Source organism: Phasianus colchicus, chromosome 7, assembly GCF_987193195.1.
Source record: "Phasianus colchicus chromosome 7, bPhaCol1.hap1.1, whole genome shotgun sequence".
NCBI lineage: Eukaryota > Metazoa > Chordata > Aves > Galliformes > Phasianidae > Phasianus > Phasianus colchicus.
In genome coordinates, this window is record NC_143442.1 from 10,070,894 (window position 1) to 10,089,668 (window position 18,775).

The 18,775-nt window shown below is 41.2% G+C and overlaps 1 protein-coding gene and 1 long non-coding RNA gene across 2 annotated transcripts in view; one reads left to right on the forward strand and one right to left on the reverse strand.

Annotated features, from left to right (window-relative positions):
- ADCY5 (adenylate cyclase 5) overlaps positions 1-18,775 on the forward strand; it is a 195,859-nt gene that overhangs the window by 41,477 nt on the left and 135,607 nt on the right. The gene's annotated exons all lie outside the window — the stretch shown is intronic.
- LOC116227379 (uncharacterized) lies at positions 7,272-10,535 on the reverse strand. The gene is made up of 3 exons (XR_016468165.1): positions 9,144-10,535; positions 8,398-8,760; positions 7,272-7,706 (listed from the first exon to the last, which is right to left on the reverse strand). It is a non-coding gene; the product is annotated as an uncharacterized LOC116227379 (long non-coding RNA).

An 18,775-nucleotide genomic window follows, 5' to 3' on the forward strand; every position in this document is an offset into this window, starting at 1 on the left:
TGCAGTCAAAGTAGTTCCTTAGAAATACATTTGTTACAGTGGTTCTTGGTTTTCTGGTAGCAAAATACTGGGACAGCTTCTGGACAGTTACAGAGGTGGCTTCGCTTCACCCAGAGCTGCACAGCAGGCAGAGGATGTGGCTCCTTTGGTCCTATGGAATTACATCTCTGGGCTGTCTCTGTTGCACTTTCTGTACTCAGAAAGCATCAGGATGAGAAATATGTTCTTCTGGGAAGAAGAAAAATGAACTTTCTGGCATGGAAATAGCATGCTTTTTGCTGCAAAATCTCTCTGCTCTGGATTTGGAGATTAAATTAAATGTCCTTATAATTGGAAATAAAAATATGAACCGGCTCTTGCAGTATTTTTTAGATGTAAAAATGCTCCTTTTATGGTCACACTTGTATTCGTTTTCTCATGAAACATGGAAGCCTTTTCAGTGGTCAGCTCCAGCTGTTGCACTCTCTGCTCAATGGCACACTCCTTGTATTGAAGGAAGAGAGGTATGCAGGGAGGACAGACAGGGATGGGGAATTATAGCAGTCCCTGCATCCTGATGATACCCAAAATACATTCAGTCATGGCTGTATATTCAGTGGTGGATTTTTTCCCCCTACCCTTTATGCGGTGCCAGTGATTTGAAGTACCTACATCAGTACACTGCTGTGTTTCCTTTGCTCAGATTGCACAGAGGAGGAAGCATCTGCAGGACTGGACCTTGGCATCAGGCTTACAGAGATGTCAAGGACACTGCAGAGCCAATTTATGGAAGCATTTGCTTTACCAAAGTTCAAGCAGCTGAAGAAAAAAAAAAAAAAACAAATGGTAGGAAAGGAGTAGGTTGTGTCCTGATGAATAATAAAACTGCTTTTCTACTTTTTTCTTTTGAGTGAAGTATACTGTTGCTTGCCAGGAAAGTTCTTCCAACTGACAATGCGAAGGAGAGTGGTAAAATTATGAGAAATGCTTGTGCAACACATCACTGCTGCTTTGTTTGTATTTATGAATGTTTCTTTCAGGTGGCAATAGGACTTAAATTACTCAAATAACTAGTATCTTTAGGCTATAGTGCAAGTGTTGTTAGTAATTTTGTTTATCAGCAAAGGACGGTTATGTCTTGATTTATTGCTTTAAAACAAGTTGTATGGTGGCAGTGGTGAAAGGTACTGTACATACTTGCCAAGGTCCCCTAAATTATGAGTGTCATAAAACAAATCCCTTTGGTTGCCGAGAGAAATAATTGGAAAATGAAAAGGTCAAAATTATGGTATGAAAAGCACTGAACTTATTTTAATAGGTTTTTTGTGCTTTGGTGAACAGTCATTCTGATATTTGCTCTTAAGCCATAAAATAGAACTGGTCCTGTTTGTGAACAATTCTCTGTAATCTTAGAGAATAGCTGGTGCATCCCTCACTTTTTATTGTGTAAGGCTTCAAGTGGTGCCTTAAGATGGGAGAAGGATGGATGGGAAGAGAAAGGCCCTCCATCGAATGAATATGGAATTGCATGTTGGATTCTATATGTGCTGCGCCAGCGTGTATCTCAGTTAAGATCTGTGTTGTCCTTTCAAATGCTTCCCTGTTCTAAGTTTTCTGCAGTGTCATCCTAAGCAAGGTTGCTTTTAAAGAGCGGGTTTGTTAACACACATTTTGCTCCTATTGTTTCTCTTCCAAAGTTTACAAAATGGAGTGGTTTTGCAAGAAAGCCCAGATGTGATTGAGGACTGTGCAATGAGATTTTTGGCTTGCAGCAGAGCTATTCCCACAGGACAAGTCTCAGCTGAGTGCAGAAGCACTGCAAGGCTTCTTGTGCTCATCAGTAGTGTGTTCTGCTGGAGGCTGCACTTCTGAGGAAAGAAGGTTTACAAGAACCAAACCTTTAACTACTATGCCAGAATGGATGTCAGAGTGCTCCTCTTGCCAATGACACTGAAGTCATGGAGTCAAGTGGATTTGCTTATGAGAGACTTAGGGTGCAGTTACTATCATACCAAACATAAGCAGCCTCCAAATGCCAATGGTTCTTCTGGCCAGTGAGCTGATGCCGTACGTGTCCATACACTACTGCAGAGATGCAGTTAAAATATGTGATGCAGAAAAATGTAAAATAAGATCTGCAAAAATCTCTCTCTGGTTTGTTCTGCTGCATGTTTGCTTGCCACTCGCACTTTCCTGTCTTCATCAGGTTTAGAGGATGATCTGGACATTGAAGGCTGTTTCTAGAGGAATAAAATAAAACAAATATTCTTTGTCCTCTTTCTTTCAGCAAATCCAGTCTTTCATGCGTGGTTGGTCTTAACTGATAGCTTCTTGCAGAATCAAAGCCAGTTTGTAGCGTGAAGGGAAGAAGAGTTGAGTTCTTTTGACCGAGGCCGTTGAAGAATCAAATAACAAACTCCTATGGCTGTACTTCAGATGGAGGTGCTAGGTTTCCATTTAGTATCTCATACATGCTGCTGTAAATTGGATGTGTGTATTCCAAGTGCTAACGGGGAACCAAAAAGGACTGAATAGTTTCCGGGAGCCTCCTTGGCATGTGTAAGCACGTGCCAGCATGTGAAGCTGTGCTGTGCTATTTTTAACAAAATGAGACAGGGAACTCGTTATCAGAGAGATCAGAACACACAGTGATTGGACTGTGGTAAGGGAAGATGCAAAGGAATACCCTATTGCACAAGACAAGTTGTATGTTTTTAGTGGCCTTTATGTTGCTATGTCAGAGATTAAAAGCAATAGATGTACATGCTTTTTCCTTTTAAATACATAATATGTAAGATACAGAGAATCAAAAAGAATTACTCAGCTTCTTCTATAGACCTTTTTTCATTATGAAATTCACTTGATCTACAGAAATCTCTGAACAATGACAGAGAAGAAATACAGAGAAGATCTTATAGCAGACTCCTCTGTCTTGCTGGACAAGTCTCTCATAAGCAATTTAATCAGTGCTGCAAGGTTTTTGTAGTCCCTGCTTCATCTTGTTGTTTGTGGGTTTTTTTTTTTTTTCCAATGTCTCATTGGGTTTATATCTGTCACTTTTTACCTGGGGAAACTATCTCAAAAGCTGTTTCTAACATCGTGTTTACAAAGGCTCCCTTGGAAGCACAAGCATGTTGGCAGCGAGAAAACAAGCCCCAAACACAGCTCTATCTAGAAACATGCCAGAGCTGAGATTCTGCCAGCACACAGACCCACTGGATTTATTGCTTAAGAAGGAAGAATCCTGAACAGGAACAAGCATCCAAGGAGTGGACTGGCACGTTATTGCCAAAGTCGTGTGGTATAAATTCATTAGATTTATCTTCTCAGCTGCAATTCTTGACTTTGTGATTGAACTCTGTCCTCTTTTGAAATGCTTTCCTTCGAAACTGATGAGAAAAACCCTCTGTCCCTGCAGGCTTCCTTTCTTGCTGCCATTTTTTCATTAGGAATCTCTCCTGGCTTTACCACCAACAAAGTTACGTGGATTTTTTTTCTTGAGTACTTCCTTGCGTGGTGTCATCTATGCGTGTAGTTTTGGAAGTGTAGCTGAGCTAACTGAACCTGTGTGGGTGAGATGGAGCACTGAGGAATTCACTACAGAGCTGTCATATGTTCAGATAATCCTGACTGTGCCCTAGCCTGAAGTCTTTATAGCTTAAGCAGTGTGGCTGTGTAGGGAGGAGCGGGTTTCCTAAGCTTTGATAAAAATAATTTTTCTGCCTGGGTGCCCAAACTCCTTTTGAAAGGAACTTTTCTCATTTTCATAGGAAGAAAGCGTGAAGTTGTTGTTAATGTTTTTATCAATGAAGAGAGCACACAATGTTGATGGAGCACTGTGGGACTGAGTGTGATCTTCAAGGGCTAGAGAAATCTCTGCTGGTAGTAGATCTGCCACTGAGCCCTCTGCCACTTTGGACGTGTTGCTGGAAAATCTTTACCTTTTTTTTGCTTATTTATATAGTGAGTTCCTCTGGCTCTGAATGATCTCCTTGTGATGATATATTAGGTAAGGAACGTTCCTGATGTTGGTTCTGTCTCTTAGTGAGGACATGATATTGGTATTTAGATAGGATTCACAGGTAGCTGAAAGAAAGCAACTTTAGAGGGGCAGTGTTTGTGTACATGGAAGTGTTCTTCAAATACTCATTTTTGCATTTTTGACACTGCTCTGCTCCTGCTTGGACTTGCCTTTGACCCAACGAGAGAGGAATAGAATTAGGCTAGAAGGAAGTGAATTTACAAACACTGCCTTTTTTCAGGACAGAAAACCCCAGTGGTTCATCCTGTGTCCAGAAGACAGTGCTGCAATGACCTACTGACATCATGGCATCCTTTTTTCTCCCTTTAATTCTCTCTCCCTCTTTCTCTCTTCCCCACCCTTCTAACTCAGATTCAGAGAAATATTCACCAGATGACTGGAGAAAAAGAAAAAAAGCGTTTTAAAGAAAGAAGCAAGTAGTACTTGGCAATGCTAATTACATCCCTCTCCTAATAGTTGTAGCATTAAGGAAGTCGTTTCTGTAAAAGCCATCTCCCTGTCAGTTTTAAGTGTTCTTCTCCCTGTGCAAAAGATAGAGTGCTTAACCGTACTCAATATCCAGTTATTTTTGTTGCAAACTCACTACCTTGCTTACAGCAGGTGAAAGTACAAGTGCAGTATGTTACAGCATGCACACTGTCTCTGGTGGATGTGATAGGAGAGAAATGGGTAATCCTTGGGATTCCCGAGCGCTTGTGTGCCTAGACATGGCAGAGGTGGTTGGGAAGAAGTACCTGCTGCTTTGGAAATTGCAGTTTCTCCACGCCATTTGAAGGAAAAATGAAGTGGAACAGGATTCTTTTTAGGGCGTGTATGATAATCTGTTTTCTGATACGATTTTGCCAGCATTGCACAATTATCAGTTGCAGCTACACAAAGCTTTTTCCAGTCCTTGGCAGCTGTTGTTGTAATTTATACTAATGACTTTTTCCTAATGCTTGTGACGTGTGTGGGACAGAGCCCTCTGACAGCTGAAGGTGGGCATGTGGAGGGGCAAGGAACCCATCTGCAGGTAGTGGGTACACCACAGGAGATAACCTGGACCTGCAGTGACTGGACCTGCAGCTTTGGACTCTTCGGTCCTTGTCCAGTCTTGCTAATGAGAATGCTGGGCTTTTTCAGGGACAGGCAGGCCAGCAGAGCAGTGCAGGTGGTTGGTTCTCCAAGTGGTTCTGCAGCCCATCTGCATGGGGTGCTTCCAATGCATAAACCAGCCATAAATCACTCCGTTCTCCATGTTGTGGGGTCATTTTCTTTCAGAGAAACAGGTAGGATAAACACACTTGAAGGAAAGTGCAAGACACTGTTTTGTATTAAGTCTGCTGCCAGCGGCAACACAAGCCTATCCATGTCTCCTGACAAAGTGCAGTCTCTCATGAGTTTAACTCATTTAAAGAACATACTGTGCTATGCAAGCCATTAAAGGTTTCCATGGAAATCTCATAATGCAAATGACATTTGGTACCTTTAAAAGTTTTTTAAGTTTTCTTGATAACCCAAGCCTATGAAATTTCAAGACTGGAAACGCAGGGAGAAAAAGTTAAAATCTGGGATTATCAGACCTTCTGTACTCTCTGGATTGTTCATTTATAATGGTGTGTGCTTCTAATAACTTTGCTATATTCAACCAGAGCCTCATTTAATAGAGCCCTGCTCATGTCAGGGGAGCTCAGCCAAACTCATCCTTTGTGAGTTTTGAGTTAGTCTGTGCTAAAAGCATCCTTCTCTGTGGCTGGGGCTTCCGGCCAATGTCCTGCTGTGCTATTTCATCCACTGCTTGAATGAGTTATTGATCCAGGGTTACGTGGTGTGATTGTGCTCTGCTCGGCCGCTATAATGGGAGCCGGGCACCCCGTGCTGGGAACGAGGGAAGTCCCAGGGCAGCCTTGGAAATGCTGATTCAAACCTTGCTGTGGCCCTGAACATATCCGGCTAGTTAGAGAGCTGTGGCTTCCAGCAAGCTTAGTGAAAGCTCTTTGATTACAGCAAATTGTGAATATTAAACAACATGTTTTTGTAAAGAAAATGTAGCTATTAAGGATTTACCTGCTCCTGCTTCTGTAACATCTTTAAGTTTTGGTACTCTTCTATCTGAGTAAGATAAATTAGGCTGGCAACCTGTTTTTTCTTTTCTTTTTTTTTTTTTTTTTTTGTTATATTTTGATTTTTCTGTTGTTGTTTTAAAGGAACCATCTCCTGTAGAGTAGTTCCGAATGTGTGAAGTTTCAATTAAACAGGTCTATTTCAGGACCTTACATGTAGAATGAAGATGATGATTCTCACAATGAATATGTTAACGAAGTGTTTTGAAACAGAAACTTTCGTGGAAGTAGAAACAAGGTTCTCATTTCAGGTAAATATTTTATTTTGTGCTTAAAAAGAAAGCTTTTAGGCTGCTCCCTCAGCTGTTGTCATTTGAAAGTAAATTCACGTTAGCGAGCTTCAACTTTAGCAAGTACTGAAGCATCCCGTTGTTACTTTGATCCCATTTGCTGACTCACCTCTCCTCCGTTAGCCATATTTCCATAGGTCATAGGTTGGAAAAGACCATTATGATCATCTAGTCCAACTGTCAACCCATCACCACCATGCACAGATACCAAGCTCCAACTTACTGCAGAAGGCACTGTTGTTATTTTGCAGTGTGCAGTAAGATTCTAGCCTGGTTAATGGCTTCCCTGCAAGACGCAGATTTTACATGCAGATGGTATTAAGATCCCTGAAAGTTAGGCCATAAAACATCTGGCTAAATGCATTATTCAGACATGGTATCTTACGTATTGTAAGATGTGTCTTAGTCTGTCTTATGACATAATGCTTTTCCATCTGATTTGTGTCGGAGTGTTTCTAGTGGAAGTTTGTGTGGGCTGTGTGATGGGCAGCTCTGCTGACGGCTGGAGTGAAGGCAATCAGATGTATTATGCCTTGTGCAGGAACAGCAGATGATAATACAGACACCCGTCCTAAAAACTGACCAGCTGTTTGCATCAGCAGTGGCGTAACACTGCCTCGTGCTGATAAAGTGTGGGAACAAACAGTGCGCTGCCGTGGAAAGTGCTGGAGAGACGGGGAATAACATTGCTGGGTTTAGTCTGTGGGGCAATAGGAATGAATACAGTGACAAAGCAGTTAATTTTGCTTGGAGAGCTGTCAAAATAACAGAGGCAGAAGGAGCAGTTTGGCCTCGCTGGGCAGATGTTTCATATGCCATGCGATGGAGGCACTGCCTGGCTGGTGCTTTGTCAGATGGAATGGACACCAGGTCTGCTTGGAGCTGATGAGCTATTGGAAGCTTCTTCAGCACAGACTCTGTCTGAGCGCATGTTTAACTTCACAAGGCAGAGCTATAAGGAAGTACATTAACATGCAGGAGAATATGCTTCTCAGAGTAATGCTTCACTGTTTTTACCTTATGAAGAGTTCCAGAAAAAGCTTAGGAAAAATGAACTTTGTCAAACTTATGCAGTCCAGAGCAGAGTGGTTAGCCTCAAAGAAAATGAGCTTAAAACAGCCCTGTTCCTCACTGCATTTAAGAGGTGCTCGATTGTAGCCATGACTATCTCCATTTTAAAGAAGAATGAAAGTGCAGGGCAGAAGACAGTCATAGAAACATAGCATATTCTTGTGCAGAACCTTTTCCTGATATCCAACTTGAACCTTCCATGGTAGTGATGGATTTGAGCACCTGCAAGCAGAAGATAGTGGATTAGAATCTACTCCAGCCTTTTGCATGGCCTATTGTTGATAGCCAACTGTTCAAAACATCGTCTGGATGGAAATGTATTGATAGGAATGATTTTCAAGCAGGGATTTAACACTGCTGTTCCCATTGTACTGTGGCATTTGTCCTGCATGAAAATAAACAGAGCATTCCAGATTTCACTGGTCTTACAAGCCTACCAGCTATTGCACTGCAGATTAATCTTCATTTTGATCTCTTGAAGCAATTTGCTTTTAGTTTTGTGAAGGCAATAAGTCCTATGGTGGTGGCCTACCTATCTGACTAGGACTTAATGTGAGTGAGGCCTGCCTATTGGGTGTACGTTGGTTGTTGTATTGAGCTGTATCATTTGGGGAAAACTACTTACAGTGTTTGTTTGGGAGTGAAATTTTTCAGAGAGAACCTGGAAGTCATACAATGTACAAATTCTGAGGTTCTCAGAAATAATTTAGTAGATCCTCACTCCTTTTGCACCCTGTCCAATTTATGCCTTAATGCATTCAAACATTAGAAATATAATGCTGCTTCTCAATTTGAATGAGAATGCAAAATTACCACCTTCAGGATGTCAGGTAGTTCTACCACTGAAACTTTTTATGATTTATCACGGGTCCATGATTTTAAAAGGATTCTTCAAAGTGCTTTCATTTCTTACTTGATCCACACTGCTGAGGTCAAACATCATCAATCTTTTTGATATCAAAAGAACTTCTGACGGCTTACTGCACCCCTTTATCTTTCTCATCATAAATGTCCTTTTCTCTCTCTGGAGACGTATGTGACTTCTGAAGATGAAAGCTTTGGTCTTTTTATTGTTTAGAAAATGATGTTTGATATCTTTGAGAAATCAATTTAACTTTCAATGAGTTGCTGCTCCAGTAATCTGGTTAGCCATTTTTATGTGGGCAAACTTCTGCAATTATATGTTGCATGTAAATGAATTAAAATTCAGTTTGATATCAGGGCAAACTTCACTTTCAAGCTTTCCTGAATGATTTTCTGTTCTGCTGGATGATCTCTAGACAAGAAAAATGTTACTGTTAAAAATCATTCACTTCATTTAGAAAAGGTATTTGGAGTAAACACCGAGCTCAATTCCTAATCCAAATTAAATCTCTTTTTTTCAAGCCTTTCAGCTGGTTGAGCTAGCAAACGTTCATGGACAAAAGTCTGTAAGTCTGAAATTGCTTGGGGACGGTAACAGCTTTGGACAGGTGAACTTCATGAGCATATGGAAGCCTTGTTAAAGGCTCAGACTTAAAGGCTCAGAACTGTCAATGTTCTGCTCCTTACTCCTCCTGGCCATAGGAGAGCAGCGCTGGTGTTTGAGGGGTTTCCTGGCACCTCTCCTTCAGGAAAAGCCAGCAGCCAGGGTTATAACCAAAGGAACCTCAGTGACACCTTAATATATCCAAGTGTGCCCATTCCAGATGCCTGTCTCTATTTAGTCATAGCCTTTTGGTGTAATTTTTTTGGTCTTATTCTGCTGAATGTGTAACTTCCAGGTTCTAGGGGGCAGCTAGGATTGGCTTGGTGGACTTGGGAGAGTGGGCTTCAAGGTGCTCTGATTCTGATTGCATCAGAATAAGAATGTCTGACTCAACAGACCCAAGATTTTCTGGGACTGGTTTTGCTATTTCTGTTCTTAACCATATTAACAAGTAAATCTTGTTAAGTGTATGCTTGCTCATGTTACACTTGCGTATACTTTGCCAGATTTGCCTAGACAGGTGTAACTGTGTTCCCTGTTGCACATGAATTATAATAGTTTGTATGTTCATGTTGTCCTCTGAGTATCAGACTAAATGAGCCTAAGCACTCTGCATTGTGTTTTTAAGTGCCGTTTTTCAGCTGTTTCAGAGGAAATCATTGCCCTTTGACACTACTCCAATCTCAAACTGCTGCAAAGAGCTGTAAATGCCCTAATTCCTTTTGTGGCTGCAGCAGGATTTCTCCAGCATAAAACCGTCAGAGGGCAATGACTTTGTTGTACATCTAGAATCCATAATGCAGTATGGCATCTGAACTCTGCTGTAGCCATTAGTCATCCTTGCAGGTTTGCCATAATTTGGAAAAGCTCAAAGGTCTGAACACAAGCAGGAGTGTCAACAGCTGATAAAAAGTCCCTTTGGTTTATCCTTAACCTAAAACTCTGACTTCTGAGCCGTTCTTCTTGATGGATGTGGAATGATATCCTGCCTCTATTTCATTCCAAGTATAAAGTATAACGCTGCAAAATGCCATCAATTTCTGTACAAAACAGTTGTGAAAGCCTTGTCTGTGACAGCAGAGTGCATCCTTGTGCACAGGAAAGGTAAAAGGAGTTCACTCCCAGGTTTAAAATGACTTGTATGACATGTTACATTTTAATTAATGCAGTGATCACATTCAGTATTGGGGACAGATTCAAATCCTGCCTTTGGTGAAACTTCAAATCTAAACAGTGGCTTGGGAAATTGGGAGTCTCAGATGGATTTTCTCCAGTGAGAGCCTGTGACAATGATGCTCAATAATAATTAAAGGATAATGTTAGAGATCCACAGCTAATCTTGGCAAGATGATGTTTTTTCTTCATGCTCTGTAAGCAGTTTGAATAGCAATTCGTTTCTCCTTTTCAGAAATTATTTTTATTAGCATTTCCAAATATACAATGCAGGAGACTGTAAACATCACAGGATACCAGTCTAGCTGTGACTCAGTGCAAACTAAAATTACCATTAGCAGCAATCAGCAAAAAGATAATAAAGGGAAGCAGAGCAGCACTGCATATTCTCATGGGGGTAGGATAGTGAGAGATGCTACAGCCTCTGCTAGGCACAGTGCTCATCACCAATGCTGTTGTGCTGCTCACGCAGGTTCCTACTGGGATTTTCAGGACAGGGCTGGTGACAAGTCATTGTGGCTGGTGAGATTTCTCATTGCAACAGTGAGTTCTAAGAGAGGCTCTGGAACAGGTTAAAGAAGCTGTGGGTGCTCCATCCCTTCAGGTGCTCTAGGCCAGGTTGGATGGAGCCTTGGGCCACCTGATGCGGTGGGTGGCAACCAGCCCACAGCAGCAGGTTGGAACAGGTTAAGGTCCATTCCAGTTCAATCATTTTTTGATTCTATGAAGGTGACTCAAGTTAGTTCTTGAAAAAAAAAAAAAAAAGAAAAAAAAAAAAAGACTAGTTTGTAAAAATAATTTTATTTTCTATTTTATATTCTAAAATGGGTATTCACTTTAAAGCTATGCCTCGTTCCAAAATAAAGGCTTTGTGTAGATAAACCTTCCAGGGAAGAATAACCCTGGAAATTCTGAAATTGGGATAAGCAAAAAGGTCACATGAAAGCTGGGAAAGCAAAGGGAACAGACTGAGACAGCAGTCCCTGGCACGAGATGCCCAATGCTTAGTGGAGCATATATTGTACTGTTGTTCTCTTACTATTTTGCACTACAGTGTCTCTCAAGCATCCTGTAATATGATGATGAGAGAAAGGCATCACAGTCGATAGCACAATTACATCTCAGCCTGTGATGAGTAATGATGGGTAATATGGGCTCACATTGTGCTAGCTAGGGGCCTTGTCATGGATGCACAACAAGTACTTTCTCTTCAATTTGCACTTGAATAGTCTTATGTTCTTGGTGTAGTGGATAAACTCTTTCTGAATATGGAGTAAAACAAATGTTGACAAAGCATACATGAGGGGACTGGAGGAATGTTTTCCAGGTCATCTGTTTACTGCTGAATGGTTGCTGAAGCTCTCTAGACTCTACTCCAAGACCTTTTTCACTGATGGGCAGCCTCATCACTGCTTAGTTTGTGGCTTTATTTCACTGTACTTGTCACTCAGACGCTCACCTCTACTCCCACTATCAATAACAGACACAAAATGGTCCTGCTAACAGACCAAGATTGCATTGCAAACAGCCACGCTAAAATTATAGTTCATCATAGTGAGGATGTTTTGCACTAATGATGCAGTTGTCTATGACTGAATGTTCCCGTGCATGTGTGTTCCCAGAGGAGATTTGCATTTGGATGCCAGCCACATGGTCCCGAGGCCCTTTGGGGTTGTACCCAACTCATGAGAGGCACACAAGCAGCTGGACCTGCATGCTTTCAATTCACCATGTACAGCTGGAAACCCAGTGTCAAACTGCCAACATCATTCCTTAACCCCAGTGAAGAGCCAGGGATTTCAGGGAATAACTGGGGTTTATGTAGGGTGTGCTCAGATGGTTGCTGGTGGTAGGGTCAAACCCAAAGATGCATCATAGAGAGGTTCTAAGACTATAATGTTATGGAGATGGGGCTTTCCGCTCACGCTTGAATGTTCATATGTCCATAGAAGACTGTCACTGGCTCAGAATATTACTTTCTATCATTAGCCAAAGCTTAAAGAGAAACATCTTTGTAGTTTTCTTAGGTTATATCTTGTTCTTCTGTGCTCGAGTTTATTACAACTTGATATTACAACTACAACACAGGACACAGGACTGATAAGGATCTCTAGAAACACTTCACTTGAATGAAGAAGTCCTTGAAGGTTGTTTGTGTGGCTTCTTTGCACTGAATTGACCTCTCATTATTAGTGAAATTCTGTTAGAATTAATTCCCCTTCTTCTCAGATGAAGGTGGCTAGGAAAACAGACTGTGCAGAAAAGGACCTGGCCCTTTTCGGGCTTGTTAGATGCTAAGTGATGCCTATAGAACAATATATAGTTTCATCAGAGGAAAAGGGTGTGTTGAGAGTAACTTTCCAATATATTTCTAAGATATTTGTGTGTCTCCAGGTGGAAATATTAGCTGTTTTGTGTAAAGATATGATTTAGCAGAGGGTTGTTAGAGTTAGGATACTATGGTTAGGCTGTGGTTGGACTTGATGATCCTTGAGGTCCCTTCCAACCCAAGTAATTTTATGATTCTATGATTCTAAGCTCAGTGATCTTAGCTCATCACATGTACTTGAGGGCTATGCTATCATTTATAAATATGCTTTGAGAAAGCAAGAAAAATACAGAACTTGAAGAGTTGAGATGGGTAATTGCAAGAAAAGCACAGAGAAAATACCCATTAGAAAGTTGTGTTTTGGGGTCTGGGTTGCCACAAAGCAAAACAGAATCTGGAAACTACTTCAGGTTTTTTGTTTGTTTGTTTGTTTGTTTTTTGTTTTTGTATCATGGAACTTTCAATGAACTCAGTAAGCGTTTGTTTTGAAGTTGCCTTCAGAAGTGCAGACGAGCTGGCTTTGCTGGCATGTGCCAAGTGGTTGTGCAGCTAGAGCACAGGCACTTCCCTCCCTCATTGCTCCCACAAAGTAATGCAAAATTGGGAGAGCATGTTTTTTTTTCTTTGTAGCTAGTCTAGGGGTTGTGAAGTGTCCAGCAGCATGGAGATAGGAGGCAGTTTGTAGACGCTGAGTATCTTTGTCCCTGTGGATGTGGCGTTATCCCAGGGAGTGGTACAGGCTGGAGCTTTTCCATGCTCCCCATGGCTTTCTGCTGTGTATGTGGCAGTACCTGCCAACTGCTTTAGCAGTTCTGTTAAACAAACACTCCCTTGCTGCATCCTGCGTGGGCTGCGCCAGTGCTTTTTTAGCTGAGCTGTCCCTTTGCAAAACTGTCCACATTCACAGCTCAGCACTTCTCACTCCTGGAGGAAACACCTGTCACTGAATTGTGTGTCTAAGCAGATGCTTAGTTTTTCATTGGAGTAAATACTAATTTAATCCCTATCTCAGACCACTCCTTGTGCAGAATAATTTAGGGTTAGTATTATTTGCTTGATTTGAGAATGAAGCAGTTGTTAAAGTTGGGGTGAATAATTCATTTTTCAGTGTTCTTCTGAAGGGTAGATAGTAATACTGTGAAGCTGCAGCTGATGTTACCAGAACAAATTGCCCCTTGGCATGCTGAAAAATTAACTCAATTTGCAGCATGGGTGAAGATGAAATCTCTCTGGCTAAAGTGATGTTTAAATCACCAATGAGATAATTGTATCTTGGCCTTCCAACACGTTCTTATGCAGCACAGATATGACTGCTCTTCCATACAGCTCTAACAACTTCCAAGCAATTGTTTGTGCTTGTTTTTCTGGGTTTCACTGACTTTTATCTGGAAATAATATTAAAAATGAACAATGTGAGATATGCATACATAACATGTCACCCAAGTCAAAAGATAGGCAAAATAAAATCAATGTATGCTATCTATTCACAGACAGAACTTTGGGAGAACTGGTGCAAGTCCTTTTTCCATGCAGGATGAGTATTTGTTGTGGGTGCAACTGCTTTTGAATGCAGTAATCTTAGGGGAGGTCCTATCTTCTGGTTTATATTAGCTTGCATGAGAAAATGAAGTATTTACGTGGGCAAATTAGGTTCAGTTCAGTATGATGTTAAAAATTAAGCCCATGATCTTTGTGCCTTTGTCAACATAACGTTGAATAGGAGGCTTTATTTTTTTTCTGTTTAAATCAGTTGCAGGACTTCACAGTGCTACTCTTGCATTTGAGCTGAGCTTCCTAAGCAAACAAATTATCCACCAAAACAATGTCTTTGTGTTTCTAATAGAATTGTGGCAAACACATCTTTTTTGTTCCCTTGTTTGTGCGTGACTTGTGTAGAAGACGACGATACAAAGCCAAGCGTGGCTTTCATTTTCTAAAATCCAGCCACACACAGAGCTGCAGGAAGATCCTCTGCCTGCCACTCTGTACGTCCCTTTGCCTCCCCGCTGTCCTTCTCTGTTTGGGGAGAAGGGGCAGCAGAGGTTCAGCTCTGTTTGCCCTTGAGCCCCATGGCATGGTGCCACCATGCCAGATATGTTCTGCCAAGTGAGCTGAGTCACTGATGATCCCAAGGTGGGAAGCAAGATGGGAGATGCAATTGTAGGATCAAAGAAAGCTGCTCTGTGTGCATAATATAGTCCAATCCTCCAACTTGCCAAGTAAAGAATGCTTTCTATACTCTATATACCTTCAAATGTACCTGAGGTCCTGTTATTTGGTGCTTGCAGGCTATATTTGTGGAAGGAGTTCTGTGGCATGTCATGCATTTGCATCTATGAAGTGTTACTAATCTAAGGTTATCTAAGCTTTGAGAAGCTGTGATGCATTAAGATACTCTTAAATACTCTAAATCTCCACATGGTGTGACTACATAGTAGCTCACAGTCGTATGCACCTAATTAAATGCTGATTTGTCTTCTGCCTAAGTAGGAAGGTAAAACTGAGCAGAAACCATTAGTGAATGTCTCAAGCTTAAAAAGATGGTGAAAATGAAGCTTTTGAAGTGGAGCTGTTGGTCTGATCCACAAATTTATTCAGTTTTATCTAAGAAAAACAGCATGAGAGGAGATCTCAGTTAATTGCATTTTCTGTTTTGTTTTTAAGTGGTATCTTTACCTCTAAATTTACCTGAATCTTTGGAAAATGATCTGGGTATCTGAAGCTAATAATAATATCATTCTGTCAACTTCACAAAAATAAAAAAAAAAATAAAATAAAGAAAATAAGAAAGAACATCTTTGGGTAAAATTCTCATTTTGATTACTGGATACATCACCTTCAAAAAAGAGAAATCTTTGATTCTTGCATCTCTGTACATAATTGAGTGACTGGATGGCAAAGGAACTGGAAAAGTAGAAGAGAGTAGACTTGGAAAAGGGTTGTTCCTGTCATTTTTATTATCAGAGAAACTAACATAAGGATGGAGCTTTAAGTGTGTGGACATACCACAAGTAAGTGGCAGAACTGAAGGTGTCATGCATTTGAGTGTCCTGATTGCTGTTCTCTTTTTCCTTTGTGTAAGAAGGAAATGCCTACCTATACCTCATACTCTGATCAGAATTTGTCTTCATACCTGTGCCAAGTCCTATTACAAATCTTGTATTTAGGCTCATTTCTCCTTCATTTGATGCTATGGTAACTCTCCTATCTTTTCTCAACCATGGTGTACTGCCAATCATGTATACAAAACTCATTGTGTTGATGGGTTGTAGTCTCACTGCACTATTTAGTGACTGTAGATTAGAAAGAGAATGAGAACTCTGTGGTTATATCTTGCATGAGGTGTTATTCATTAAATGCAGATACCTGTTTACTGCAATTGTGGGAAAATCACATTTCTAGGGCTTCAAATGCTGTTTCTGAGACTTGCTGTTCAGTGGCGTATTTGTATAGATTCACTCTAATGCTTTTCAGTTCCTAACTGTGGGAAATACCAAATTTTCTAAATTTCAGTCTGATGTTCCACCCGAGCACTAGAACTTATGTAATAAATGATAATGAAATGCATTACTGATGAAACAGAAATGAGTTGCTGGACAGATTTGGTGGCTGTATACCAGAATCTCTTCTTTGACCCTGAGCGTGCCCTTTCACTGCTGTGCACCCATAAAGTAGGCATAATTGCTCCATGCCCATCAAATGGGTATCTCACAAGGCTAATTAATGTTGGTAATGTGCATTGAGGCCTGGAGATAAACGTGGTCACAGACTGATGATGCTAATACTGACATCAGTTTATTAATACAGGAATCTTCCCTCAGTTGTTGCTCTCCTTGTTGTCTAAGATCAGACTATTTCTCACTTAATAAGTTGCATGTTCGCAGGCCTGGAGATTGATAGTTGGTCTGCTATAAATCACTACAATTAGCGATACTAAATAATCATTTTCTATAAGGATTCCCTGAAATGTTTTCTTTTCTCTCCGTGCACTTAATTTCAGTCTGGCACAATATAAAACTTTCTTTGTGGGGAACAACTGGAAGTATGGGCCATCTCTTCTTCCCTCACCAAATGGCTTAATGCACTGTGCGATGGACAGTCCTCAATGAACTGTGCCACAGATGACCTCTTCTTCCCCACAGCATGTTTCTGAGCTACCAGGTGAAGCATTCATATTTCCAAGTAGGATTTGATGTGTGTTTCAAGCAGAAGATTGTGTGAATTTAAAAACTTTATTGATTTTTCCTTTAATACTTGACTGTCAGAGGAGAGTTGCTACTCCCAGATGCAATGAATTTGCTCGAGTGGTCTAGGGAATCAAAAATGATTCATGTTCTTATGATGATGGTCAGGCAGGAAAGTGTCTGGCTATTTCACGAGAGCAAGGTGGGAATGTTTAAGAAGTCCTATCCAGCACTTCCTTAGCTACATTTTAAACCCTTGGTTTCTTCTGGAGAAGCTGTGATTAGCTGAAATCAGATGGTTAAAATACAAATCGTTTTCTAAGAGACTTTCCCTCATACTGTGCACAGCTTTGGTTCTGTTGTATTTCTGCCTCTCCAGCCAGCAGCACAAGAGTTGAGCTGTTCAGAGTGCTGCATTTTCCATGGTTCCTTTTGGCAGTCCCATCAGGTCTGTGCTGGCATTATTCCTGCTTCAGGGGAATGGCCAGGGGCTCAGATCTGAAGGCTGATGTATGTCAGTGGTGCCAAAACAAGCAAGCAAACAACCCCCCCAAAACCCACAAACCCCAAATGCTGCAGTAATTTATGTAACAGGATGATGGGCTCTGGCAGCTCCCATCTGTGGCCGGGAGATTGAAAGGGATCAGCAGGCAACATTTAATTCTGGACAAGCAAATTCTGCTGACAAATGGTAACGAAGCTAAAGTTAAATGTAAAGCAGAACCCAATAACAGTGGCAATAGGTGGCAGGAACACTGTCACACTGGGAACAGTAAATCTTTCTGATACCCTCAAGGGATATGAACTAATTCTCCAGGTCCCTGAGATGAACTACCAAAAGAAAAGGTGAAGTAAAAGAAGGCAGCCTGTCTTGCATGAGCAGAAGTCAACTGCTCTCAGTCTGTGTGTGTGTGTGTGCTTGCACACCTGTGTGTGCACTCATTAGAGGAGAGGGTGAAGTGTTCAAAGCCAGAATTGCTTCAGGGTGCTGGAGTGAACTCATCCTGTGGCTGGGAGACTGCAGAACTGCAGGAAGATGTGTTCCCATGGTAACCAAAAGCTGTTTTACCCAGAGCCAGAGCAGAAGCTGTGCCTTTCCTGCAGGCCCTTCCTACAACTTCTGTGTCCAATATTAAGGGTTCAATGAAGCAGAATTGTATTGATCTAGACTTAGGGATTGTTCAGCAAGAGGAGGAAGGATTATCAGGTATCTATTGGCTGTGATAATGCTGCTGGAAAGCACGCAACACTCCATGAGCATTGGGGTTTTTAGCAATAGAACCATACTACAGCACAGCAGTTGGTTGTGCAGCTGATGCTTTTCAGTTTGTTTGCTTGGAGTGTGAAACAGCAACTCAGCCTGTGTGTTGTTTGAGCCTGGGAGCTTAGCACCATGCCCTTTACCTGCTTTGACATTATGCTTTCAATATTTAAATGAGTAAAGTAATATTTTGCAGTACGCGCACCTAATGTCTCAGAACCTGAGCATCAGAGGTATTAAGAATTAGATATTATGTTTTGAGGAGACTGGGACTCTACCTTTGGGAAGTGAGGCCTCTGAAAATGAACACTATGCCATTGTCATGCTAAGTATGAGAAATCAACCTTCTGCCTGTAGGAGAAGCTGTGTGTAAGCATTCCTCTGGAGGCTGGAAGCTTCATGCAGGTAACTTCCATGTGAAAGAGAAATATTCTGTTTAGAAGAGTAACTTGGCATGGGAAAACAAGGAATTCTCATCCCCTTTGTCAGAACTACCCATTCTCAGTTAAAATGGCTGTTTGTTTCTCCCACTTGCTTGTCATTGCCTCTCACTGGGAGACAATGTGTTGACCAAGTGCCCCAAAATCGTTCATTTCCCAGCACCAAAACACTGTGCTGCATATGGTGAGATCTGGCAGTCATTTAGGACTGCTGAGCTGCAGTTTGCTGTGAAGAAATTCAAGATAAGAAATGAAGATGAAAACCCTTTCCTATTAAAGCTGTAGACAGAGTAGGATTTACATCACTGAGGGGTAAATACATAGAATACAACATTGATCAGGAACATCTTTGCAAGGACTCCTCTGGCATCTTTGCCCATGAAGGAACATCTGAGTATGTTCATTCCATCCTCTGTTTTCCTTCTACCTTCATCTC